General features: G+C 38.8%; 1 non-coding gene across 1 annotated transcript; it reads right to left on the bottom strand.

Annotated features, from left to right (window-relative positions):
• Positions 1–3,749: 3,749 nt before the first annotated feature.
• On the bottom strand, positions 3,750–3,820 carry TRNAR-UCG. Its single transcript has one exon. It is a non-coding gene; the product is annotated as a tRNA-Arg (tRNA).
• Between the last annotated feature and the right edge of the window lie 1,811 nt (positions 3,821–5,631).

Raw genomic sequence — 5,631 nt, 5'->3', positions numbered from 1 at the left:
GGAGCAAGCCCACTGTGCAAGCCTCTGATGAAATGGAATGAAGGCTGCGGCCTACGAAAATCCAAGTTTTAATTTAGAAAGTTTAATTTGGCCCAGTTGGTTAAGGCCCGACGTTTGTTTTAAAACTTTTGGTTTTCGAGGTCCACTCACAAGTTCATAATAGTTATAAGCTCAGCTGGGTTTAGACCCAGAGTCCAAAATACAAGTCCAAATTAAACCAGCCCAACAATAAATACAAGCCACAAATTAAACAACAAGCCCAAAAATAAATTATTACAAACCCAAAATAGGAAAATAAAAAGCCCAAAAAATTGGGTTAATTATTACAAGCCCACAATAAAAAATTGGAAGCCCACAGGTTGGGTTCTCTTAATGAATGGGTTTAGGCTTACCTTTTAGCACAGCCCAGCTGCTCTGATATTGTTGCAAAAACCCAGTTGGGTTTTGGTTCTTTTCCTTGGTGGCGTCCCAGCAGAGGAAAAACAGGTTCAGAACAGCAGGTCCAACAGCAAATGAAGTGAAGCAGATGCAGATGCAAATGATGCTATGAATGAAATGCAAAATAGCTAATAAAACAACAGAAAAACAGCACCAATCCCCGGCAACGGCGCCAAAAACGGTAGTCCCCGACAACGGCGCCAAAAACTTGGTAGGCATCTAAAAGGTCCTACAAATTATAACCGCAAGTGCACGGTCGTCAGTTGTAGCGCGTGCAAGTACGGGTCGATCCACAGAGATCGGGTGTGTTTCGGAAGTGTTTCTTGCTAATTGGGTTCCTAAATTGTTGTTGGGTTTTGAAACCTTTTGGCTTAAATTGGGCTTTGAGTGCTAATGGGTTTGTTCAAAATAAAAAGAACTGAGCTTGGGCTCAGTTTGGTCTTTGAAATGCAAATGGGCTTTGGCCTTAAACAACTGGGCTTTTGTTTTAGTAAAGAGTCTGGGCCTTTGGGCTTTACTGATTTGAATTGGGCTCAGTTGGATTGGAACTTGGGTTCAGTTGGCTGCAGGAGAAGGAGTGGCAGGGTAGCAGCAGCCTGACAGCAACAGACAAGGCAGCAACAAGAGCAGCAGCAGCTTGACAGCAGTGGAAGTGGTAGCAGCAGTAGCAACTGCACAAGCAGTGCAGCAGCGTGCAGGCAACAAGAAAGAAGTAGCACAAGCAGCAGGAGCAAGAGTGGCAGCAGCTTGGCAGGGCAGCTGCACAAGCAGTGCAAAGAAAGAGCTGCACAGCAGCACAAGAGAGCACACAACAGGGGACAGCAAATAGAATGTACAAGCAAGGAAAAAGCAACAGCAAAATAAAAGTGAACAGAAGCAAATGAAAATTACAGTGGACAAAACAATGCAAAAGCAACAGAAAATAAAATGAAAGATACAACAGGGCAACAGCAAAAGCAAAGAACAAAACAAGAATGGACCAAGGCCTAAGGCCAAGGGCAGGGGTGATAAAGAAACTGACAAGAAGCAATACTAAGGCAAGAATACAGGCATTCCTATAGAATGGGTTGAAGATTAGCTTGCTATAAGCACTAGCTTCTCCCAATGCACAATCAACACTACAACCTAAGCATACAAGGAGAATGGCAAGAACATCAGCTTGCTATGAGCACTGATTTCTTGCCATTACACAATCAGCACATTGCTTCACAGATACCTAGCCTAGCATTCCTTCAGATGACAGTAAAACAAACATGACAGGAACATTGATACTAACAGTGAGCATTTAAACTATGAACTAACATGACAAAACAATGAGTCTAACTAACAACAGGAACATCACACATTAACATTAATCAGGAAACAAACAGGATATGACAAGTCTAACATGAACATGAAACTAAGCAACAAATTGAACTAAAAAAAAAATCAACATTAACAGAACATGGAAATTGAACTGAACATGAAATTGAAATTAAGTTGTAACTGAAATTTAACAGGACATGAGAGTCCTGGATGTGGGCTAATCCCAACATAGTTTTTACAACACAACCCATAGTGCTATTTATAGTCACAGACCCAAATTCCCTAAATTACCTAATTCCCCCAAAATTAGGGTTTGTTCTTCCCCAAATTACAACAGTTAAAATTAGCTCACCTAAAAGTCCAATTGATGCCGACCCATCCCTTCTCTGACTCCCCTGTATCACTCCATGCCTTCAATTTCACTCTAGCTCAACCCAATTTATCAATTTTGCACGCCTAGGGTTTCTGAAAGAGAATGTGCAAAAATTGAGAAATTAGATGGACTAGGGAGATGGGAGTAGAGGGTATTAGTTGTTGGGTGATAGGGTGATGATGGTGGAGGTGTGGTGGTGGCAGTGAGTTGGTGGCAGAGGTGGAGAAGGTGGTGGTGTACGGTGGTTCTGTGGAGAAGATGGTGGAGAGGGTATGGCTCGATAGAATGGGAGAAAGGGAGTGTTTGGGTAGGTGGTATAGGCTCGGTTGCTAGGGTGTTAGGCGGATCCATCGAGTCGGATGAACAGCGAGGATGAGCCGTGGGATATGGAGCTGGTAGGTATATCGGACGGTGATGCGGAGGCAAGCGATGAGAGACCGTTGGATTATATGATACAACAAAATGAACGGTACTTGATGGAGTTAGGTACTGTAGTGTAAGGCAGAGATATCAAACTTCGATGAACAGCAAGGTAGCGACCGTTGGATTCAACTACCATCTAATCTGAAGGCTTGGAATTTCAGCGCTGTGGTGCTCGGCAGAGACATCAGATTTTGATGCTCAGCAAGGAGCGACCGTCGGATGCTTCTGAGAAATGATCTGATGGCTGAGAACGGAGGCGCTTTTGTGTGTAGAAAATGAGGTTGTGCGCACCATTCTTCGCGGTTTCCTTGCGTAATTTCTCCCGGCTTTTCACTACTTTTCTGCTCTTTTCGCTCCGCGACTCATCCGAACTTTATTTACTACCTAAAAATGCAAAATTAATTAATAAAAATATTTATTCTTGAAAACAATGAAAATACAGAATATGGGATAAAATGTAGAATTAATGCATAAAAGATGAGTTAAATGCCAACAAAAAGGGATAGATATATACAATATTTGGCACTCATCAGTCATGAAGGGTAATCTGAGAAACATCTGTAGGTTTAGAGCCAGGTGAAGATTTCAACTTAGTAAAAGAGGTTATTAAATGATAATATGAACAATATTCTTGACATATATCGACATTTGACTTGGTAGAAATTCTGAAGAATGTGATAAGGGAGTCGATTGAAATTCTAATTAGAAGTTTAGATTTTGTACTTGTGAAATTTGACGAACAAACAAACAACCTATATCGAGTTTATGAAAATGAATTATAACGAACTGAAGATTATATCGATTGAACACTCGTTTGAAGATTGTAATTTTAACATGCAACAAACTGAGGATTATCTTGGTATATTGTTGAACATTCTGAGTTTCGAGAATAAATTGATCGAGATTCCGACATTAGAGATTGAACATTCGACAGATGATATATTCTTGACTTGACATCAAACTAATGAGCTTACTGTGAACGAGACGCGACATTAAATCTAAATTGACGAAAATCATGAAGTAGATCTAATTCTCATGGGAACGAACTTCAATATGTGAGAACGTACTATTAAGATACTATAAATCATTATAGCCATAGATAATTTGCATTACTGAAACACGCTACCGTTCCATATAAACTGCACACACAATTTCACACATTTATATAATTTGCACAACAAAGAAAACATTGATGAACGATGCAAATGAGTGAACCTGGCGTGAATCGAACACGCATTTTCTGCATCGAAGTCAGACGTGCTACCATTGCACCACAGATTCATTAGTATTCAAACACGTATAGTTTAAAGAATTATATGATTATCTTCCGAATTTGTCAACTACAAACACATTTAATCACTTGGACAGACAACCAAGAACAAAAAAAAGTCAATCGAACACGCAGTTCCAAAACCCCTACGAAAAAGTGATTTGCAGTTTAGTCACTCATGGCACATAGTGAGTCAGAAGAGAAATTGGGAAATTGTGAGAGAAAAAACTGAAACATAACATTCAGCAGCATGTTTTAGAATTGTTATCCTTTGGACAGGATTTCTAGATCAAATGCATCTTTAACTCTGTGGCTTACAAATTATCACGTATCACATTATCTATAAACAAGGAAATTATGAAAAAACTCATTTTGACCTCAAGCAAGCTTGCCACACTTTTACAATAAAACATATAGAAGTGCAGAACCTATACAGGTCTCAAGCAAGCTTACCACTAGCCTCCACTGCTAATGGATTTCTTCGACCTGATTTATTCTTTGTACACCAATCTAAAGCCAGAGGTACCTCCCTAATTTTAAGAGCATCAATGACCTTCTTCGCATCACAGAAGACATCAATCTTACTGCACATAGTCTCATAACACATAGCTACAAAACTGGACTACTAAATAGAAGCTTTGGACCAATGTGAGCTTTAAAATCTAGAACATTCAATAATCAGTACGAAATTCAGTAACTAGGGACACAAAGCTTTGGACCAATGGGACCAATATGAGTCCATTCGTAAAACGAAATTGAGGAAATAGAAGTAAATGCATTAAATCGAAGATCTACAGCCACTAATCGGTTTCTTAGAAACGAACCCGATTTTTTCATAAACTTCGAATATTTCGATCGGTAATAATACAAACTTGTGTCTAAAGGACGCTATCAGACTGAGATTGACTTGTCTAAACCAAATAGTAGGTTTCGGATAACAAGGTAAATCTAATTTTTATTCGGGAATCCATTTGTAAACGATATTTGAGGAAATGGAAGTAATTGCACAAAATCGGGAGATTTCGAGTCGTTAATCAGTTTCTGAGACTCGAATCTGATTTTATTATAAACTTCGGATATTCCGTTAGATAATAAAACAAGTGAAAGGACGTTATCAGATTGAGATTGACTTGTCTAGACCGAATAGTTGGTTTCAGATAATATAAGGTCAATCTAATTTCTATCCGGGAATCCATTTGTAAAACAAGATTGAGGAAATGGAAGTAAGTGCATAAAATCGGAAGATCTGGAGTTACTTATCAGTGATTGAGACTCGAATCCTATTTTTGTATAAACTTTGGATATTTCGTTAGGTAACAATACAAACTTGTGTCTTAATGACGCTATCGGATTGAGATGCATTTGTCTATTCGAGAATCCATTTGTAAAACGAGATTTGAAGAAATGGAAGTAACCGTACAAAATCGGAAGATTTCGAGTCACTGGTCAGTTTCTGAGACACGAATCCGATTTCGTTATAAACTTCGAATATTTCGTCGAGTAATAACTCAAACTTGTGTCGAAAGGACGTTATCAGATTGAGATGCACTTATCTTGAACAAATTGTAGGTTTCGGATAATATAAGGTCAATCTAATTTCTATTTGGGAGTCCATTTGTAAAACGAGATTGAGGAAATAAAAGTAAGTGCATAAAATCAGAAGAACTGGAGTCACTAATAGATTACTGAGAAATGAATCCCATTTTGTTATAAACTTCGGATATTTCGTACGGTAACAATACAAACTTGTGTCTTAAGGACGCTATCAGACAGAGATGCACTTGCCGAAACCGAAACCAGAGTTACTCGTTTTTTGTGATTT

Source organism: Papaver somniferum, chromosome 1, assembly GCF_003573695.1.
Source record: "Papaver somniferum cultivar HN1 chromosome 1, ASM357369v1, whole genome shotgun sequence".
NCBI lineage: Eukaryota > Viridiplantae > Streptophyta > Magnoliopsida > Ranunculales > Papaveraceae > Papaver > Papaver somniferum.
The sequence above is the reverse complement of the archived record's forward strand: the minus strand, read 5'-3'. Positions and strand labels throughout refer to the sequence as shown.